General features: G+C 47.5%; 1 long non-coding RNA gene across 5 annotated transcripts in view; it reads left to right on the top strand.

Moving 5' to 3' along the window:
* LOC149119885 (uncharacterized) overlaps window positions 1–17,192 on the top strand; it is an 87,017-nt gene extending 69,825 nt beyond the window's left edge. For all 5 annotated transcript variants that reach the window (XR_016227032.1, XR_016227029.1, XR_016227030.1 and 2 more), the window contains 2 exons: window positions 464–591; window positions 16,812–17,192. This is a non-coding gene — a long non-coding RNA (uncharacterized LOC149119885). The remainder of the gene's footprint in view (window positions 1–463; window positions 592–16,811) is intronic.
* Window positions 17,193–22,882: the final 5,690 nt, after the last annotated feature.

The following is a 22,882-nucleotide window of genomic DNA, read 5'->3' as shown; positions in this document are numbered from 1 at the left end:
GATAAACAGATACGACCAATATAGCCCTATACTGACATATTGTGATAGTGATATATAGTAGCTGGTGGAGTATAGTGTGGAAGATGTTGATACAGTAGTGTAGTGCCACAGTGATATTTTAGAGTGACATAGTAAAAGACACAGATATCGGTGTATCCATGGGTGACGTGTGAGTGTTGGTGTGTGGTGTGTCATGCACAACATTCCTTGTTGCTCTGTTCTTGCACGTTTTGGCACAGAGTTCTCTTACACCTGAGAGTGTCCATCAGGAATAAGGATTGGCTGTCTTTGGGGATGACTAATTCTCTAAGGTCTCAGGATTCATGAATATGCACACCACTTGCTGCATTGTGAAGTCTCCTCAGGGCTGGTGTTTGGGACAGTAGTTGCACTGCCACTCAGGACACCCACGTCCTGTATCAGAGTGCCTGGATTTGATTCCTGACTCTGCTTTTGATTCCAGCTTCCAGCTTCTGTGACTGCTGGGAGGCTGCAGGTCATGGCGCAACTACCAGGGTCCCTGACACCCTTGTGGAAGACCTGGATTCAGTTCCTGGGTCCTGGAACCACTCTGCCCCAGCTCTTCCTGAGGTGAGCTTTTAGGGAGTGAACCAGCTGAAGAGAAATCTCTCTCACTCTTGTCACTCTGCCTTTAAAACAAATAATTTAAATTTTGAATTTATTTTAGTTTCATTGTTGACATTTCTAAAGTATAGGCAAAAGGGAATCTCATATTTAAAAATAGTGCAAAGCTGGGGCTGGCTTTGTGGCACAGCAGGGAAAGCCACCACCTGCAATGCCAGCATCCCGTATGGGGGTTGGTTTATGTCCTCCCAGCTGCTCCACTACCAATCCAGCTCCCTGCTTATGGCCTGGGAAAAGCAGCGGAAGATGGCCCAAGTGCTTGGGCCTCTGCGACCCACATCGGGGACATGGATGAACTCCTGGATCCCGATTTCAACCTAGCACAGTCCTGGCCATTGTTGCCATCTAGGAAATGAACCAGTGGGTTTAAGATAGATCTCTCTCTCCCCTCTCACTCCATACCCCTTAACTGTGGGAATTCTCTCTCACCCTGTCTCTGTCTGTCTCCTATCTCTCTGTCATCACCCTGGTTTAAAATAAATAACATAAACAGAAAACTTAAAATCCATTCTTTATGTACATTTACAAAGCATAGGCAAAATGGATAATCATATTTAAAGTATGTGCATAGTGGCCATGGGGCCCTGTGGACACCCCTAGGGCAGAGCACTGAGAACTTTGGTGGGTGACACAGGGAACTTGCCCTGGACCTGTGATGTGGAGGTCACTGAAAATGTGTCAGCGTCCCAGGGGTGGGAAGTTGAACAACCCTGGATGAGTCATTCAAGCCCGTTGTGTCCCAGAAGTTCTTTGCCTCTGGGTGCATCATGCGATGTCTCTGGGATGGGCTTGGAGGGGATGACCTTCTGTGGGACTGGAGCCTGGAAGCAGTGCATCTCCCTGCATTTCTTGTTCTCTTTCTTCCTAGAAACATTTACAACTGTGGAGTATGGCGCTCTTGGAATGAAAGAGAATGTGTTGATAGTGTTAGCCTAACCCATGGCGTGGGGCCTGTTGCATGGCTGAGTGACAGGGGGAAAGTCTCTGTGAGGCTGTGATGTGTGTGAGCTGCCCCCGTTCTCACCATCGTCCTTGGTGTTAGGATCAAGTTAACGTCACAGTTCCCCATGTGCATTCCATTGTCTCAAGGAGTCAGCAAGTTGTCTAGAAAAACACTTTTTCCCCCTACAATCCCGTGTCTTCAGTGGAGTATAAATCTCTTCCAGGAATAGGTGGTGTGGAGGGATCTGTCATGTATCTCAGTTTTTGCTATGGTTTATAGCAAATGCTCTATGATGTCTCTTTCCTTTTATTTTAAATGACTCCTGTTAAAGTAGGTAAATTTTCTTTATTTAAAATAAAAGATTTATTGATGTTACTTGAAAGTCAGAGTTACACTGAGAGAGGGAGAAGGAGTGCAAGAGAGAGAGAGAGTTCTTCCATTCACTGATTGACTCCCCAATTGGCCACAACGGCCAGAGCTATGCTGAGCCGAGAAGCCAGGAGCCAGGAGCCTCCTCTGGGTCTCCCACATGGACTTTGGCCATCTTCCACTGCTTTCCCAGATCAGCAGAGAGCTGGAATGGAAGAGGAGCATCCGGGACTAGAACCTGCACCCATATGGGATGTCAGCCTCGCAGATGGAGGATTAACCCACTGCGCCACGGCACTGGCACCTGTAATACGCTTTTTAAAATTATTTATTTATTTATTTATTTATTTGAAAGGCAGAGTTACAGAGAGGCAGAGGCAAAGAGAGACAGAAAGAGGTCTTCCATCCCCTGGGTCACTCCCCAAATGGCCACAATGGCTAGAGCTGAGCTGATCTGAAGCCAGGATCCAGGAGCCTCCACTGATTCTCCTACATGAGTGCAGGCATCCAAGAATTTGGGCTGTCTTCCACTGCTTTCCCAGGGCAAAGCAGAGAACTTGATTGGAAGTGGAGCAGCTGATACTTGAAGCTGCACCCATGTGGGATGCTGGCACTGCAGGTGGCGGCTTTGCCTGCTATGTCATAGTGCTGGCCCCTGTAGAATGCTTTGAAATCAGGTATTTTGATGTCTCTAGCTTGATTTTTTTCTTTATGGTTGCTTTGGCTATTCTATATTGTTTGTGATTCCACGCAAATTTTAGGATTGTGTTTTCCAATTCTGTAAAGAATGTCATTGGTATTTTGATAGGGATTGCATTGAACCTGTAGATTGTTTTGGTAGTGTAGATATTTCAATGATACTGATTCTTCCTATCAAGGAAGCAAGGAATGTCTTTTCCATTTTTTTTTTTTTTTGTATCCTTGATGAGTTCTTCATCAATGTTTGATGATTTTATTTTTTTTAAATCTGATTCTCTTTCTTTCTTTTTATGTATTTGACAGGCAGAATTAGTGAGAGAGAGAGAGACAGAAAGAAAGGTCTTCCATCCATTGGTTCACCCCCCAAATGGCAACTACGGCTGGCGCTGCACTGATCTGAAGCCAGGAGCCAGGCACCTCTTCCTGGTCTCCCATGCGGGTGCAGGGACCCAAGTACTTGGCCCATCCTCCACTGTCCTCCTGGGCCACAGCAGAGGTCTGGACTGGAAGAGGAACAATTGGGACTAGAACCCAGTGCGCATATGGGATGCTGGTGCTGCAGGCGGAGGATTAACCAAGTGAGCCATGGCACTGGCCCCATGTTTGATGATTTTCATTGTAGAGATCTTTCACTTATTCAGCTAAATTTATTCCTAAATATTTGATTTTTTGGTGGCTGTTATGAGTGGGATTTCTTGATTTCTCTTTCAGTGAGTTCATCATGGGCATCAGAAGCAGCAATGGAAATAGCTAGGCAGGGCTCTCATGCCCCCAGGCCTGGCTGCAGACTTCCATGCAGGAGCTTGGCAAGGTTCTAGTTGACAGTGTCCTCTACTCCATACCTGTGGGTTAGGGGAAGCTGCACCACACTATCCACAAGGATAACTTAACTTGGGTTAAGTGCAGGTGCAGAGGGGTCTCCACACACCATGGTCTGGTAATGTCCAGGGAAGGCCTCCTGCCTTGACATCACCTGGCAACTCCCCTGGACTCTGCTGGAGATGTTCCTCTTGACTGGGCCCTAGTTTCAGCTCCTGTCCTCGGCCATAGTGCACAGCCACAGCTGGCACAGCTTGGCCAAGTGCAGAGTCAAGGTTAATATATCTGAACGGATACATGAGAAAATCACTCTGCTTTCATGTCACTTAGAGCTATGAGTAGCCAGTGAGAGTAGAGAAGTCATATTTGTTTGGTGGACTGGGAATTATTGATTCACTCTGGAACATGATGTACTTTAGGTGCCTAGAACACACTTGTCATGGTTCCTGGAAAATTTTGCCTCAGAGTTAATAGAAGAAATGTGAATAGTTGAATAAATAGATGAATCCCAAAACAGTGTATAGTAAAAGGACAGAAAAATTCAGGGATTGAGGCAAATTACCAGATTTAAAGCATGGGCCAAGTGCTTGACTAGACAGTTCTCCAAAGATATTGGGGACCTGTGTCATGACAGAGTGGGTTAAGCCACCACCTGTGACCCCAGTATCCTACATGCATGCTGGTTCAAGTCCTGGCTACTCCACTTCTGATCCAGCTCCCTGCTAATGTGCCTGGGAAAGCAGTGGAAGATGGCTCAAGTATTTGGGTCCCTGACACCCACATGAGAGACCTAGATGGAGTTCTAGGCTTCTGGCTTCAGCCTGGCCCAGCCCCAGCCATTGCACCTATTTGGGGGAGTGAACCAGAAGATGGAAGATTCTCTCACTCATTCTGCCTTTCAAATAAATAAATCTTTAAAAATAAACTAAATATATAAGGGCATAAGCATATGAAAATATGTCCAATCCCATTAACCGTAAGGAAAATGGAAATCAAAACCTCAATGAGATCTCACACAATTAGGATGGAACGAAAAGTTACATGGATTGGTAAAGATATGAATTTTTATCAACATTTGATTACTGATGGTGAGAATATAAAATGATATAGTCATTTTGGAAAACACTGTAGGTTCTTCATAAAATTCAAAAAACAGAATTACCATATGATCTGGTTATCCTGCTTCTGGGTGTGTATCTAAAATAATTCAAAGCAGGATATCAAGGAAATACAAGGACTATTTACCATTGCACCATCCACTCTGGCCACAATTTGTAAGGAAGGCAAATTTCATTCTACATATATACACAAAGAAAATGTGGTGTAAGCACACAGTGGAATACTATGCAGCCATAGAAAAGCAGAACGTTCTGTGCTGTAGACAGTGACATGGATGAACTTCAAGGACATAGTGCTAAACCAAATAATCCAGTCCCAGAAGGACAAATTCTGTGAGTCTATTCATAGAGAGTATCTAATGTACTCACAATCAGAGACAGAGTGCAGAAAGGTGGGTATGTGGTCCATTCATGAGGAGGATTTGTAGCAATAGAGTTTGTAAGATGTACATATTCCAGATACCTGTTGCACAGCAAGATAAATGTATCTGACCCTATTGATTGGTGCTCTTAGTTGCTAAAGGTGGTAAGTTTAGCAGTATATTTTTCTTAAGGTAACAACTAATGCGGATTTTGATATTTTCCTTTGGAGAAGCAGCATATAAGCCTCTTTGCACTTCCCTCTTGAGAAGGAGAGGGCTCTCCCTGTCGGCCTTAGGTTACCCTGTCTGTGGATTTGGACAGTGACAGATCAAGGCAGGTGAATGTTTGGAGATTCATGAGTGGTGTATGCAGGGAAGGATTGGAATCCCATCTCCTTTCTCCATCCCCAGCCTTGTCTTCTAGTCTATCAGGCTCCTTTGGGGTGAGAAGGGAGTAAGACGGATAGTTCTCCACTGAGTTCACGACAGTGCAGACACAGGTCAGGAAGGACTTGCTTACTTATGAATTGATCCCGTTTGTCATTCAATAGGCAGTTTTCTCATTTCGGCCTGGAACTTCTCTGTGCACCCAGGTAGTATTAGTTCCAGTTTTATTTCACTGACACTCTGGTGTATGTACAGCAGGAATAATCAATATTATCCTTGCAACATTTACACTAACCCATTTCCCTTTCCATTAAGGATGTTCTTGTTGAGAAGGTTTACGAAAGGCCATGATTTTCTCATCTCAATGGGGAGTAATTTCCTTCATTACTGTGTGAGTGACTTCAGTGTTTTGGACATGTGGGGAACACAGGAGACAGAGCTGAGTAAGCCGAAGTGACAGTGCAGTGGAGGGCAGACGCTTCCTCAGGGAGGGAGGTCAGTGATCCTGGCGGGAGAGGTGCTGGGTGAGCATTGAGTGCAGCATTGAGTGGGGGACAGAGTTGGACAAAAGCACATACTCTCTGCCATGCATGATACCCCTGTGGCCCTGGATAAACTATTCCCCGATATGAACTTCAGGTTCCTCCTCTGCAAACTGAATCACCAAGTTGTCACGAGCAATGAGAGATGCAATGAGACAATGTGTAAGTAGTCCCTATGCAGCAAACAACACATAGAATCCCGTTTGTGTTCACCAGTTTAAACTCAGAGAAGTTTTTTTGGAATTTAATGGATCTTTTTTGTACATTTTTTTTTTGACAGGCAGAGTGGACAGTGAGAGAGAGAGAGAGAGAGAGAGAGAGAAAGGTCTTCCTTTGCCGTTGGTTCACTCTCCAATGGCTGCCGCGGCCGGCGCACTGCGGCTGGCACGCTGTGGCCGGCGCACCGCGCTGATCCGATGGCAGGAGCCAGGAACTTATCCTGGTCTCCCATGGGGTGCAGGGCCCAAGCACTTGGGCCATCCTCCACTGCACTCCCTGGCCATAGCAGAGAGCTGGCCTGGAAAAGGGGCAACCGGGACAGAATCCGGCGCCCCGACCGGGACTAGAACCTGGTGTGCCGGCGCCGCAAGGTGGAGGATTAGCCTAGTGAGCCGCGGCGCCGGCCATTTTTTGTATGTTCTTAAGACAGACTCTCCTCATGTCCTTTGTCCCCAGAAAACCAATGTTCCACTTAGTAAATAAATAATCTTTGCTCAAGTTTTAAAACTGCAAGCAATGCATGATAACATTATTTCCTTAATTTTTGCTGTGTATTGGGAAGGAAGTTCAATGGAGTATAAATTAGGGCCTTGTGACTTTCTGGGACTAACTAGAGAGAAGTCCTTAAATTTAGAGTTTTCTGGGGTAGGCATTTGGTACAGTGATTAGAAGCTGCTGGAGATGCCTGCACCCCAAATAAGACTGCCTGGGTTTGAGACCCAACTCTGCTTTGAAATGAACTTCTGCTAATGCACATCCTAGTTGGCAGCAAGTCATGGCTCAAGTTCTTGGTCCCTGCCATCCATGTGGGAGACATAGATTGAGTTTCCAGCTGTTGGCTTCAGCCTGGCCCAACTCTAGCTGTTCTGGGCATTTGGAGGGTGAACTAACAGGTGGGAAATCTGTCTCTCTTGTTGCCTTTCTAATGAATAAATAATTTTTAAAAAACAAATGTATTGGGTTCCATTACCCATTTGGTATAACACTAGGGTTAACATACAAGAAAAATAGTGATAACTGACCCCTGAAGCCCCAGGGAGAGTTGAAGTGGAGCCCTCACTGCAGGAGGAGTCAGGATAGGACCCTCCTTGTCTAGCAGTTTCAGGTATGATCCTGTGTTCTGAGCTGTGTCCCATTCCATGTGGTGCACATGTGGTCTCTGTAGAGATGAGTAGAACTGTGTCTGCTAAACCCCACACTCTGCGGTTAGACAGCTGACACCACAGAAGGCTGCAGGTTGCTTCATTATCCTCTGTCACCTCCATGGACTGTCAATTCCATGTGTTGTTTGCTGCATGGGACTACTTACACATTGTCTCCTTGCATCTCATCGCTCGTGACAACTTGGTCAATCAGTTTGCAGAGGGGGAACCTGAAATTCTTACTGGGGAATAGTTTATCCAGGGCCACAGGGGGATCATGCATGGCAGAGAGTATGCGATGAGGCTCTGCATAAAGTTCAGACTGCTATGGAGGCATGGAGGTTATGTATTCTCAAGTTCAAACATTGTATTCAGTAATGAGGAAGGGAAATGTGCCTTTTTATTGAGAAATACCCTGGTTGTTTCATCCCACATCTCATGTGATGCTTCTGTACAATGAAATCACTGTGTTCAGAGTGTGTTTCCAGTGGTCATATGTGAATGTCTCACGGCAGGTCAACACAGAAGCAATGGGCTTGAATCCCAAACAGGTCTTGAGCTCTACATACATATAGCGCCCCTTCCTCAGAGTTGTGACATTGACAATCTTCCCATAGACGTTTGTAGGAATGGCACTGGCTCAAGCAGGCTATCAGTGTTCCAGTAGTCAGTCCCCTTCAAGGATGTGGCTGTGGCGTCACCCCAGGAGATGGGTCTTGCTGGAGAGCTCTCAAGGAGAGCTGTGAAGAGATGCAGTGCTGGAAAACACCAGACATCTGATGAATGTTAGGCTGTGGGCATTATCACTTCCTGAAGCTGTTTTACATAAAAATAATAGATGACCCCAGGTCATTTTTAAAATACCTGAAAGGCAGAGAGACAGGCAGAGATCTTCCATCACTTGTTTCATGCTCCAGATACCGGCAACAGCCAGGGCAGGGGCAGGATGAAGCCACAAGCCTGGAAGTTAGTCTGGGTCTCCCATGTGGGTGACAGGGACCCAGTACTTGAGCCATCAAGTACTGCCTACCAGGTTGCACATTAGCAGGAGGCTGGAATGAGTGGAGCTGGGATGTGAACCCAGACACTGCAGTGTGGAATGCAGGTGTCCCAAGTAGCATGTAAATTGTTGTGCCAACAGCCCTCCCCTGCTCATCTTGTTGATGCTGTCTTATTGTGTCTGTCAGTCCAGATCGAGTCAGGAGACAAACCACACTGTAATTTGAGCGGGAAACTTCCACTGTTACCAGTTGTTAACCTGTGAAAAGGATGAAAAAGACCACTAGATAATCATTAGTAGCAGATTCAGAAAGCAGCTTCCGACTCTGCTGAGGGAGGCTGGGCAGTGAGGGAACCAAGAGCTCAGGAGGAGGCTCCCCCACGTGGCCATGATTCATGTCTTTTCTGGAGAGCGTGGCTTTGCAGGGACGTGCAGTCTCAGAGCATGTGCCAGTACTGTCCAGGGAAGAGACCACTTATAACCCAAGGGCGTGGCCAGAGCCGGTCTGCAGAGTGACTGTCAGTGCTGCAGGTGTGGGTGGCTGCAGCAGGTTTGGGGGAGCAGCTTGTGGGGTGCAGAGATGGCTGCCTGAGGGATGCAGCAAGTACTGGTGTGTAGAAGTGGCAGCCAGGGGATTTGTGTTTGGTGAATAAAATCTTTCAAAAATCCCATCATACCTCTAGGGACCTGGAATATGATACCTGGGGCTAAGCAGACACCCTCTTTAAAAATACCCTGTGAAGGGGAGGGCATCATTGGTGATGGGCAGTCTGTTCTGCCACATGGGGCTTTGGGTGTCAAGGGCTTAGTGTAAATGTTTTGCTGTTACAGGGAGCACCCTCATTCCCCCACCTCCCCAACCTAGGCTGGGATATAGGGTACTGAGGCTGGGAAGGCCAGGGCAGTACGCGGTCAGAAGAAAGGCCCTGAGACCTGGCGCCAAGGACCACATCCCAGGAGGAAGGACTCTTGGTGAAGGAATGCTTCTGGTTATGCTGAGAGCTGGTCACTCTCAGCCAGAGGCTGGGTCTGCAGGCTGACAGGGGTCCCTTGTTACTCCAACCCCAGGAGCTGCTCCAGCCCCAGCATCGGGAGACTGTGTGAAGGACCCTTGTGGACACTGCCCGGACGTTGCATCTTTCCTGGAGATGATGGGCCCCAGGGCTGGTTAAGGAGGAGGGGAGGTGTGGAGGTGGGATTCCTGCTCCCTTCCTGCACACTAAGCCCTTTTCTCCATGGTCTGGGATTTGCCTGGCTCTGCCACCAGGTGTCGCTGTCACTTGCGCAGGAGCACAGGAAGTCAAGATTGCCTGTCAGGAGGGGAGAATGCAGGAACAGTGGCTGGGAAGAGCTCAGTCAGTGCTGGGCTGCGTGTGCCAGTTCCTGAGAACTGAAGGCCGAGTCATCCCTCCCAGATCTGTTTAGTGGGCACCGCGGTAGTTTGCAATCAGCCATAGGGAGAGGAGGTACACTGAAAATTGTCAAATATGGAGTGAGTGTTTGGCCTAGCTGATCAGATGTCCACTTCCCATGTTTGGACACCTGGGTTTGACTCCCAGCTCTGGCTCCTGATTCCAGCTTCCTGCCGATGCAGACCCTGGGAGGCAGCAGGTGATGGCTTGATTAGTTGCGTCTCTCACACCCACATGGGATACCTGGATTGATTTCTGACTCCCAGCTTCTACAGTTGATGGCATTTGGGCTGTGAACCACCAGATGGAGCTCTTTTTCTGCCTGCTTCACAGTTTCTCTCGAATAAATTTTAAGAAAGGAAAAAGGAATTAGAAAATGCTATAAATTAGGGCTTCCCATCCCAAACAGAAACTTCAAGTTGGTTGTTAACCATTTACCTGCTGGGCAGTGACCATCCAGTGATGCTGAATGGGAAAGTGGGGCCCAGGTAGTTTATTGAATTGGTCACAGAACAGGGAAGTCACTCTGTGTGTGACAAGCTCTGCATTAGAGAAACAAGAGTGACCCTGTTCCCATGGTCTGCTAGGTGGGAAAGGGAGACTCACCTGGCATCTGACACACAGGTGCTGCTCACCTGCAGTATTTGAGAGGGGGTGGGATTAAGAGCTGGGTGGGGACATAGAAATGTCTGACAATATGAAGTGTGGTGAAGACATAGGGAACAAGCACCCTATCCCCCAGTGCTGATCTGAGTGTCCATTCCTGTGGCCCCATAAGAGGGCAGAGAAACTCAAAGTGTGCATTGCTTTTGAGCCAGTGGGCCCACCCCCTGGAGTAGCATTATTTGCTAAAGGCTGCATTATTTATAGTAACAAAATGTTGGTAACATCCTAAATGCCTAGAAGATACCATGTACTCCTGTGAGGGTACTTCAGAGAATTCATGGGACATGGCATTAAAAGACAAATTCATTTTATTGCAAAAGTATTTGGAGATCATTGCCAAATTTTTTCATAATATGCATTTTTCTTGAACTTTTTGAGTATTCTTCATTATACTGTGAGACATTTAGGTTATGGACTATTCAGCAGCTAGGATAGATGAGCTAGATCTAAAAAACTCCATGTTGAGTGAAAAGCTGTAGCTAAATAGTATTTATACATAAACCCAGTTATGAAAATTTCAAAACTTGGAAACAAATCCATGTAAAATTTTTATTTAAGAAGGGAGAGAGGCAGGTAGAGCTCCCACCACCTGGTTAATTCTGTCAATGCCCACAGTGACCAGGACTGGGCCTGGTCAAATTCAGGAGCTGGGTGACAGGAACCCAGTCATCTGAGCCGTTGTCTGCTACCCCCCAAGGTATGCATTAGCAGGAAGTTGGAGTCAGGACCCAGAGGAAGAAATCAAACCTAGGTAGGATGCTGGTTTCTTAACCAGTAGGCCAAATGCCCACCCCATATTCAAAATTCTTACGACAGCTGATCATTACCTGTTGTTATCTTTTATTCATTTACATTTGATTATTTCCTGTTTCCCTCTCATAAATGTAAGCTCCAAAGAGTGCTTCCAAACTGTTCATGAGAAAGTAGAATTGTGCACCCAGTTTGGAAGACAGTTTGGTAGTTGCTGAAAAAGCTGAGCAATGAAGTGCCTCTGCCATAAATCCAGCCATTCCACACATATGAATATATTATTTATTAGACTTCCAACTGGCCTGTAGTTGTCATTAATGAATGAATTAACGGTTTAGAAGAGAAAATATGCAGTCTGAAAGAGGAGGCCAGGTCACACCAGGCAGGCAGATCACCTGACAGATCACTGGCCCCTGGCCAGGGCGGGGACCAAGGCTGGTGTATAGAAGTGGCTCAGCACGGCCAGCACATGAGGGAGGCTGGAGACAGTCATTGGCCTTGGGTTGAGGCTGGAGGTGCTGTGCCAGCGGCTGCCAGGTGGGCTGGGTAGGACCTGAGAGCTTAGGGGGAGCTGTTCACTCAGCCACTGCAGCAAGACTGGACCATCCCAAACCAAACCTTGGGCCCCTGTGCTATCACAGTATAATGAAGGACACTCAAAAAGTTCATAAAAAATGCATATTATGAAAAAAGAAGGGAGGGAATGTGGAAAAACATAGTGAAGCCTCTTCTTGCTACTGTGGCTTTGCTGTCTCTCTCTAGCACCCTCTGTTGGCAGTGCCTAACATTGCATCAGGTGACTAGAGAGGTTTATAGGCCACATTCTTTGAGTTGGGCAAGCAAAGGGGATTTGGAGCTGAGGCATTAAATTGGCAATTTGGGTGGTGGTCACTGGGTACAGCGGTCAAGACACTGACTGGGACGCCTGCATCTGATACTGAAGTGCATGGATTCAAGTCCCACCTCTACTCTAGGAGTTAGCAGGTAATAGCTCCAGTACTTAGGTCTCTGCCACCCATGTGGGAGACTTGGGTTGAGGTCCAGCTCCTGGCTTTGGCCTGGCTTAACCCTAGCTGTAGCAGGCATTTGGAAAGGAAACCAGAGGGTAGGAGATATTACTCTATCTCCCCTTCAAATAAATGAATTAAAAAATTTAAAATTGATAGCTGGCTCAGGTCACCCATTTTTTCAATCAGCTTCCATATTTATCCTTCCATATTGCATTCAAACATTGGAGAAAATAAAAACTTTGTTTCCGTAGAATAAGATGCAGCTCTCCTTTACGCAAATGAGGATATCACTCTTCCCAAAATAAGGAGATGCAATCTCCACAGCAAACTCTATTCATTTTTTCTCACATTTAATAACAGTTCCACTGAATATTCTAACTATTTGGAAATAAAGTAGTAAGAAGAAAAGAGAATGTGTTAATAAAGAGAAACACACAGCACACAAAGAAAAATGTGCAAAGTTCCCACAGTCTTCCTTTTTATCAACCAGACGAGAGTGCAAAGCACATATGAACATGCCCCAGACGTTGTATAGGACACAGTTACACAGTCATCCCTAGGTATCTGTGGGGGTTGGTTTCAGGACTCCATTAAGATACTAAAATCTGTGGATGCTCAAGTCCCTTGTATAAGATACCATAGTATCTGCATTTAGCCTATGTATATCCTTCAATATACTTCAAATTTTTGAAAAATTTCTTGAAATTTATTTTCACTTTATTTAAAAAGCAGACAGAAATCTGAGTCACTGAGTCACTCCCCCAAGTGCCCAAAGCTGAGCCAGGCTGAGGCCAGAAGCCCAGAACTCAGTTTGGATCTCTCACATGTATGGCAAGGACCCAAGTACTTGAACCATCACCTCCTACCTCACAAGGTAGACACTGTAGACACTAACAGGAAGCTGAAATGGAGAATGGAATGGGGACTCAAACCTAAGCTGTCCAATAATGGGACTTGGGCTTCCCAAGTGTCATTAACTGCAGCACCAAATGCCCCTTGCCCATCCCATTATATTCTTTTTTTAAAAAAGATTTATTTATTTATTTGAAAGTCAGAGGTACACAGAGAGAGAAGGAGAGGTCTTCCATCCGCTGGTTCACTCCCCAATTGGCCGCAGTGACTGGAGCTGGGCCGATCAGAAGCCAGGAGCCAGGAGTTTACTCTGGGTCTTCACGTGAGTTCAGGGGCCCAAGCACTTGGGTCATCCTCTGCTGCTTTCCCAGGCCGTAGCAGAGAGCTGGATCAGAAGTGGAGCAGTTGGGACTCAAACCAGTGCCCATATGGGATGCAAGCACTGCAGGTGGCAGCTTTACCCACTACACCACAGCACCGGCCCCCATTATACTCTAAATTATACTTAGATGACTTATAATATCTACTGCAATGTAAATATTATGTAAATAGTTGTCACACTGTATTGTATAGGGAATAATGAGAAGAAAAATGCACACGTTCGGTACAGGTGCAATTTCATTTCCAAGTATTTTCAGTTTTAGATCAGATGAACCCACGCTTTTGGAACTCAGGGATATGGAACAACCCTGCTGAAAACATCATTCAGGCTTCATATGTCTTGGCTGGGGCTTGTCACCCACAGTCTGCACACTTGTTCCAGTGTGATTGTCCTAGGTGCTCCCATGAGCTCTAGTGATCAGGAAAACTCAGCCCAGGGACTTTGGTGGAGGAACTGTGGTTGGGTCCTACAGTGGGTGTCCTGTTCTCATTCTCAGGCCCTATAGCCACCCCCCTTTTTCTTTTTCTTTTTTTAAATATTTATTTATTTATCTGAAAGAGTTACACAGAGACAAAAAGAGAGGCAGAGAGAGAGAGAGAGAGAGAGAGAGAGAGAATCTTCCATATGCTGGTTCATTCCCAAGTTGGCTGCAATGGCTGGAGTTGTGCTGGTCCGGAGCCAGGAGCCAGGAGCTTCTTCTGGGTCTCCCATGTGGGTTCAGGGGCCAAAGGACTTGGGCAATCTTCTACTGCTTTCCCAGGCCATAGCAGAGAGCTGGATTGGAAGTGGAGCAGCCGGGTCTCAAACTGGTGCCCATATGGGATGCTAGCACTGCAGGTGGTGGCTTTGCCCACTACGCCACAGTGCCGCTCTGCCCCCCTCCCCTTTCTTTGACCTCCTTGTTCTGGATGCAGCTTACTTGATGCTGGCATGTGTTGTCTCTGTGTGGCTTGCAGTGCATGGCCCAGGATGTGTGAGGTCAGCCTGCAATCTCCGGAAGAGGGGACAGGTGCTGTTTGTGATTAAGGAAGAGAAGCAGATCTAGCCCTGAACCCGGATCCTGTACCCTGTAACATGTCTAGTCGTTTCCAGCCATTTACCTAAACATTTCATTAAATCCTCAAGACGACAAAAGAAGGTGATTCTAGGCCTCAGTTAGGCATAACCATAAGGACATGACCTTTCCTGCCAGTACCCATGGTTGGAAGCAGTTGGCCGTATAGTTGCACCCAGGTATGACTCCAATTTCCACTGTCTTTGCCCTTGGTAACACCTTCACAGGGCCACGGCATGGGGCAGAGAGGTGCCTTGTGCTTGGCACGGAGGCAGGAAAAATCTGGTCTAAAGCAGACTCTGGGAGAATCTTCCCCAGACAGGAGAGAGAGAGGGCCTTGCTATGGAGGGACAAGATAGACTTGCCCAGCCCTCCTGTCCTGGTGCTGAGCTGTTGACACTGGCAATGGGGGACTTTTCACACCAAGCACAGCTGTGGAGCCCCTGGGTTTCCCTGAACCTTTACTCTGAAGCCTCAAATCTCTCCAGGGTTCTGCTAGTTTGTCCCCCTTTTGAAACTGAGGTTTCTTTGTATCTCCTTGGTATTTACATCTCAGAACCTCTCCTTTTGGTGGTGTCCGGTGCAGAGTGAGTCCCTGCTGTGCTGGAGACATTTTGTTTCCATGGGGCAAGTGAGGGCAGGGCAGGGAGAATCCCAGAGGAACAGGGTCAGGGGCTCTTGGGGCAGGTAGCCTTGAGCACTTCATATCTGGATTTTCTGTTAGGTGAGCCAATAATTTCCTCCTGGTCTAGGGCATTTGAATTGGGTTTCCTGTGACCAGAAGATGGCTCTCTGACATGATCCATATGAGACATCTGCACACAGGCTTTGTAAGCATAAGGAGGACAAGGGGCATCCAGTAATTCTGCCCCAGTCTCAAATATTGATCAGGAAGGCCAAGAGATCCCATTACAGAAATGCAGCTAACCTGTTGGAGATGGTGGGAGCTCTGACTTGACTTGCACATTTCTCAAGTGAGTTATGTCTGAAGAAAGCCTTGTAGTAGAGCGCCCTAAGCCAGGAATGCCAGGCAAAGCTATTTAGGGGATGGGAGAAGACACCAGAATTTCCTACCCAGAAAACGAACCGGTATGGTTATATTAGTGTTAGATTTAAATGCCTTATGACCTTGAAGTAACTTGAAGACAAACAGAAGATTGAAAGATTAATTGGCTTGGCCTAGTGAGATTTATAGAACACTGTGCCCTATGTGTGGGGTGTAGATAGATGTATCCTGTCCTCAGGCAGAAAAGGAATGTGCATCCAAACTGACTACTGTGGTCTGAATGTTGGTGTCCCCCCAGATTCCTATGTTGAAACTGAACATGATGGTGTTGGGAAGTGGGGCCCTTGGGAGGTGACTGGGTTACAAGGTCAGAGCCTTCATGAGTGAGACCAGGGCCATATAAAACAAACCCTGGAGATCTGCCTGATCCTTTTTTCCACGGGAGAACACAGCAAGAAGGTACCATCTGCGAACCCGGAAACATCTGCGAACCTCAGCAGACATCAAATCTGCTGATGCCTTGGTCTTGGACTTCCCAGCCTCAGCAATAAGAGAAATCTCTGTTGTCTGTGATCTACCCAGTTGGTGGGATTTTGTTCAAGCAGCCTTAATGACCTAAGATGTGAACCCTGTACTGGGCTGTAAGCTAGCCTAAGTCTACTTCAGATGACTCAAATCATTCAGTGTATGTCCCATAAGGAAAGTATGAGAAATCAATAACAAAGATACACATATAACTAGAACCTTTTCATAGGCTTGATAATAAAGAAATACTTTCCCAATGATTTAGAGAAACTCAGATTGGAAATTTGAACTCAACAAAAATGGAACTATTGCATAAACATCTTGAGGGATACAGCTCATGTAGTATGTGAAGAGAAACTTACTATTTTTAAATGTGCACAGAAATTTTATAGAAAATTAAAAGGAGTGGGCTGGCACTGTGGCATAGCAGGTGAAGCCACCGCCTGCAGTGCTGGCATCTCACATGGGCACTTATTCGAGTCCCAGCTGCTCAACTTCCCATCAAGCTCTCTGTTATGACCTGGGAAAGCAGTAGATGATGGTCCAAGTGCTTGGGCCTCTGTACCCACATGGGAAACCCGGAAGAAGCTCCTGGATCGGTGCAGCTCCAGCTGTTGTGGCTGGGGAGTGAACCAGTGGATGGAAGATATTCTCTCTCTCTCTCTCTCCCCCCTTCAAATAAAAAAAAAATACAAATAAAGTTTTTAAGAAATGATAAATGTTTGAGGTGATAGATGTGTTTACCCTGATTTTGAACATTATATAATATATACATGTGTCAAAACATCACTTGACCCCAGAAACATATATAATTTTCTATGTCCGTAATATAGTTAGAGATTGTTGAAAAACACCTACAGAGGCATTTTTAAAGTAATGAAATGTTTAAAAACATCCCTTTGTGACTAGATTCTGCTGCCCCTGTCCTTCCCACCGCTGCTGCTGCACCTTGTGCTGGAGAACCCATGGTGGGTGTAAAGCGGGGAATAAAAGGAAAAGGATAAGTATTGAGGTGTGTTGTGGCATACTGAGTATGGCGACCGCCTGCAGTGCCGGCATCCCATACAGGTGCTGGTCCGAGTCCTGGCTCCTCCACTTCCTATTCATCTTCCTGATAATGGCCTAGGAAAATCAGTGAAAGTTGACTCAAGTATTTCGTCCCCTGCCACCCAAGTGGGAGACTGGCATGAAGCTCCTGACTTCAGTCTGGCCCAGCCCCAGCTGTTGCAGCCGTCTGGGGAGTGAAGATCTCTGTCTCTCTGTCTGTCCCTCTCTCTGTAACTCTGATTGTCAAATAAATGAATAAAACCTTTTTAAAAATAATTCAGATTGCAACAAAATTGTCATTATTCATAGGTGATGTGTTTACATGTGCAGCATATCCCACAGAGTGGAGAGACATTAATAGAATCTATTAAAAACATCAGTTAACTAGGGATAACTCTATAGTGATGTCCAAGTTATTTGTAGGGAAAACAGAACACCTTTATAGAGAATAATCAAAACTTATTAGTAGGAATCGTGGATTGACTCAACAAGGTAAAGATGTCAGTTCTTCCCAAGTGGATTAGTAAATTCCTGGGAACTTGTTCCATGTGCAGAATTCCTGTACTTTTTTTTGGTGGGCGGTGAAGTTGAGGAGCTGATTCTAGTTAAGCATACCCTCTTGATGACAAAGAGGAATGTCCTCCTACTTCTGGTCATCTAGGCAGCTTCAAGGTCGTGACCAGAGACCTGATTCACTCCCTTATCTTCTATGAATTGCCTATGTGCCTTCCCCAAGCCCAGGATCTGGGCCCATTTTGTCCCCAGTTGAGGGGAACATCACCTTCTCTCTGCTATGGTCATCATCCAGGCCCTGCTTCTGCATAGGCGTGCATTGGGGGAGTGGTGGGTAGACTGGGGGAGGAGAGGGGCAGTGCTCCCACTGCCTCTGCCCTGTGGTGGGAGGATTGCTCCCAACGCTTCCTGGCTCTTGTCTTCCGGCAGTATAGCCCCATCTTGGGGACTGTCACACCCTCCTTTGCCAACAGGGGTCTCTGCCCCCTAGAAACTCAGAGAGGGGCTCCAGCCTATATGGATACAGAGGAGAGGGGACCAGGACCCTGAGAGGGACTTTCGAGTCACACTGTGGGAGAAAACAGGCTCAGAGCCCAGGGTCACAGGAGGCCAGGGCAGGGTGGGGGGCATCTGGGTAACAGGGTGGAGTGAATGCCAAGTGACACCTGTGTCCTTTCTCTGAGTTTGTATTTAATGCCTGAGGGGCTGTATCCAGCTGGGATGGTACCACTGAGTGAGCATACTTTCAAGATGGGGTGTGGATGCTGATGGGGCTGTGGCCTTGCGGTGCTGCAAATTAGTCTTTGGGGAGAGACTGTATCTCAGGTAAACTGGAAATCCCTGCCACCTTCCCCCAAGTGCCTTTTTCCCTCCTGGGGGGCCATGCATCCTATGTATGTGGGAGATGGGATGCATGAACCCCCAGGCCCTCTGCCCTAGCCCCTCTCCTGGGGCGGCCCCAGCCTTTGGTCTCTGACAGGATTTTGGGAGCTGGAATTAGCTGGAATGGAGGGCCTTGGCCATTCATTGGGAGGGTGCGGGAACACTGACCCAGAAGTCAGAGGCCAGGGCCCCCATTTGCCTGGCATGCTGTGTGTCTCTGCAGGTCACACCTCCCAGGTGAAAGGAGGTCATTATCTTCTCAGACTGTGCCTTGGAATGCTCATAAACTCTCCTGGGGGTTATTAGCCACTGGGATGGAGGCCGCAGAGGGATGGGACAGCAGCAGCCACTAGATGGCGCTAGCACTCTGGCTCCGGGGCTTGGGGACAGTGTGTGGGTATAGATGTGGCACTGTGAATGGGTGTGCACGGGGTAGGGGGAGGAGATTGTACGGGGAGACTTAGGCTAGGTGGGTAAGGAATGCAGTGTGGTCACCTCTGTGTATGCTGCCCGTGGACCCAGGTGAGGTCAGTGACCTCCCAGCTCAAGGTGACATCTAGTGCCTGGAACCCCACCCCTCCAATGAATGTTGTGCTTTCAAGAGAACCAAGATCCTCACCCCAGGCATGGTCCTGAGGCCCTTTGGTCTGGGGCCTGGGGCCTGGGGCCAGGGCTGAGTGTGGGATGTGGATGTGCTGGAGGGGGAGCGGCAGGAGGCGGTGACTCTGGTCTCAGACTCTGGGTCTCTCAGGGTCAATAATCAAGGCAGGATGTTTAACACTGAACCTGCCCAGAGAGAGGCAGGCAGGCAGGTAGGCAGGGCTGGGCCCTGGCCAGAGAAGACCAGAGTCAAGAGGCAAAGGGTCAGAGGCACCTGCTCTTGGCCTCACCTGCAGACCTGAGGACCCCTCAGCTCACAGTGACCAATGCTGAGCCTTGGGGTACATGTCACGGGGCTGCTGCCCATGTGAGAGGGGACCTATAAGGGCCACGACAGGTGATAGCACTATGTGGGTAGAGCCAAGGCCAGTGGCTGGATTCCTGGTGCGACCCAGGGCAAATCCTGCCCTCTCTGGGCCTCAGTTTCTCCTGTGCAGCTGAGTGGTGGGACCTACTAAGATGCTTTCTGAGCTGCCCCTGTGACCCCTGGGACAGCTGCAAAAACAAAGTGGACCTATATATGGCACAGCGCCAGGGTCCCAGAGAACTGCCCTTGGCTCAGACAGTGAGGTGGTCACGTCTCCACACAGTGGACTTGTAACCAGCAGGGAGAGTGAGAAACATGAACAGTTAGGAAAGGCATAGGGTAGAGAAAGAAGCAAGTCATAGGAAATGCGCACGGGCTGACATAATCTACATGAAGTTCAGAGTCCGGCTACCCTGAAAAATGGGTTAAGGGCACACATAGTGAAGGTAAAACTAGAAGGAAGAGGAAAGCAATGCTTCGTTTAGGGGCTCCTGAGATCCTGGCCATGTCCATAGCCTAGGAATCCAATAGGATGGCATTCACATCCCACCAAATTTACTATTTTAAAGCATGTGGTTCTGTGGCACTTAGTATGTTTACAGTGTTGTGCAACCATAACTCCTGATGTTCCTATTTTTAAAATATTAAACATGCGTTCTGTGTATTTTATGGTGGCTACAGTTTAACTGAAAAGGAGGAAATTCATCAGGATATCAGCAGTGGCTACTCCAGGCGAACGATGAGGGGTGAATTGCTTCCCTCTTGTTTGTTTTTCTGTACTTTTCATTTTGTTTACAGTGAGCAGATAGCATTTTGAAACTACAGACCAAGACCAATAAACAGTATTTTAAGAGGAAGTCACAAAACTAACAAGATGATTCTCCCTCACACCGAGCTGACATCTGTGTCCACATCATCTCATCTATGCCTTGCCCCCCCCCCGTGCCCCGCCCTGGGCCTGGACTGTGGGTTCCCTGGAAGCACTCTGTACCAGGACTGCCCTGAAGCAGGAGACCAGTCTTTCCCAGGCTTGGCTATTCTCTTCCTGGAATATCGGCAGCCGACTCCATGTCACACCTGTGTGTTTCGGCCCCTTGTTTGGGGGTATTTGTTGTTGTTGTTGTTAGCACAAGCTCATGAGCTATGGAAGTGCAGGTCCCCTGGGGGAATGAGCAGCGATGTTTTTGCCCCCAGATACTAATTTCTCTCCCAATGTTAATAAAATTCTCTTACGACAACATTGAAAAGTGTACAAATTAAGTTGAAGTTCCCCCCTAATCCTCTTGTTCCATCCAAATAGTTGCCCCTGCTGTTTTCCTCTCCCTGCCAGTGCACACTGCTCCAAGGTGGTAGTAATCCTTATTCAGATCTGGCATGCCAAGGCAGGCCCTGCTCCTGCATGGGGAAGGTCTCTGCTGGGCTGGACATCTGTCTATATTGCCCCCTGACGCAAAACCTGAGTTTCAACCCCTGGGGGAGTTAGTTCCAGGGCCTCAATTAATTCTAGCACTTAGAATCTCTCTGGGGTGGGGAGAACATTTGCTAAAGTTGTTAAGATGCTGCACAGGATGCCTGCATCCCATACAAGAGTGCCTGGGCTACAGTTTCAGCTCTGCTTCTGATTCCAGCCTCCTGCTAATGTGTACCCTGGGAGGCAGCAGGTGATGACTCAAATGTTTGGGTCCCTGCCACCCACATGGGAGACCTGGATTGAGTTCCTGGTTCTTTATTTCCTCCTAGCTAAATCCCAGCTGTTGCAGGCATTTGGGGAATGAACTGGTAGATGGAAGATCTGTATCTTTGTCTGCTCTGTCTCTGTCTCTCTGCCTTTACAATAAACAAAATATAAAGAAAAATAAATTATGAAAAAAGGATTTCTAAAACACCTTCATGCTTGTATATCATGTCAGTGTCCTTCTCAGCAGCTGGTGAGATGGACAGGGCAGGGAGTCTGCCTGGAGAGGGGACAAGACTTAAAGACATTAAGTAGGGGCCAGTGTTGTGGTGTAGCAAGTAAAGCCACTGCCTGCAGTGCTGGCATCCCATATGGGCACTGGTTCGAGTCCCAGCTGCTCCACTTCTGATCCAGCTCTCTGCTATGGCTTGGGAAACCAGTGGAAGTTGACCCAAGTATTTGGGCCCCTGCATCTGTGTGAGAGACCCAGAAGAAGCCCCAGGCTCCTGGCTTTGGATCGGTACAGCTCCAGCCATTGTGGCCATCTGGGGAGTGAACCATCTGATGGAAAACCTCTCTCTCTCTCTCTCTCTCTGCCTCTGTCTCTCTGTAACACTGCCTTTCAGATAAATAAATCAATCTTTTTTAAGGAAATAAGGACATTAAGTATACAGCTCAGTGTCACACCTGAGTTAGGACCAAAGTTGGGATTGGAATCTAAGTATTGGGTTCAGTCTCTATACATAAAGCTTCCAGGCAGTACTCTGTCTACCCATTCATACACCTGCCAATCTACCACCCATCCTATCCTCCCGTTCTTCCACTCACTCCTCACTCATCTATCTGTTTCTCATCTACACATCATACCCAACCATCTCTTCCTGCCTTCCTCCCTTCCCTTATCCAAACTTTCTGCTGAGAACATTGACGTTCCAGGCATTGAGCTGGCTGCTGGGGAAGAGACCTGGGAAGGGGCCACACCTCTCGAAGGCAGTAGCTCTACCTTTGTTAAAGAGGAAGGGGAAGTGGGGCAGGACGCAAGCAGGCTGAGGAGGTGGCTAGTGAGTGCCTGCCTATCTAGATTTTAGGTCACAGGATTAGACACTCAGAATTGGGTTACAAAATTGTGTTTTTCTGGGGAGAAGAAAGAGGGTGTGAACAAGTAAGATCTGATGTCTGTCTGCATGTTGCTTCTAGAACAGATATCTTGCAGTGACTATAGATGGAGAATGTCCTGAAAGAAATTTTATGATCCTAAGAAATGATGAATACAAGGGCACTTCAAACATTTTTTTCCTTTTAAAACTTTTATTAAGAGACCCCCCTCCCCGACCATCTGCTTGTGCAGCCCCCATAATGGCCAGAGGAAGGGCCAAAGCCAGGAGGTGGGAGGTAAATCTTTGATCCCAGGTGGGTGGTGGGTGGTAGGGGCACCACCTCCTGCATGGGGAGAGGGTAAGAGTGGGGTAGCATTAGCAGGAGGCTGGAACAGAGACCTAATCAGGAACTTACATAAGGCACTCAAGAGGTGACACCAGTGGTTTCTACCCTTAGCTTGCAGTTTCTGTGCTCACTCTGGCTACAAATCAGTTGCACTTAAAGATCAACTCCATTGGTGGAGTTGTACTCCGTGGAGAGTGGCTGGGTTTGATTCCCACCTTCTACTTCCACCAACCCAGCATTGAGCCCAAGCTTCCGGATTCTACAACCTATGTGGGCTTGGGGTTAGGATTGCTGGCAGCTCACCAAATTGAGACCTTAATGTCCAAAGCTGAGCCACCCTCCAAGGGCATCTTTTGGGTTATTACAATCCCCACAGCAGGGCAGGACAACAGGACCCCCTGCCCAACTCAAACCAGACCTTGATATTCCTCCATAAGCTCTGGCCAGTGCCCA

Source organism: Oryctolagus cuniculus, chromosome 21 (assembly GCF_051225735.1).
Source record: "Oryctolagus cuniculus isolate XC-2025 breed Fujian yellow rabbit chromosome 21, ASM5122573v1, whole genome shotgun sequence".
In the NCBI taxonomy this organism is placed as follows: domain Eukaryota; kingdom Metazoa; phylum Chordata; class Mammalia; order Lagomorpha; family Leporidae; genus Oryctolagus; species Oryctolagus cuniculus.
The sequence above is the reverse complement of the archived record's forward strand: the minus strand, read 5'-3'. Positions and strand labels throughout refer to the sequence as shown.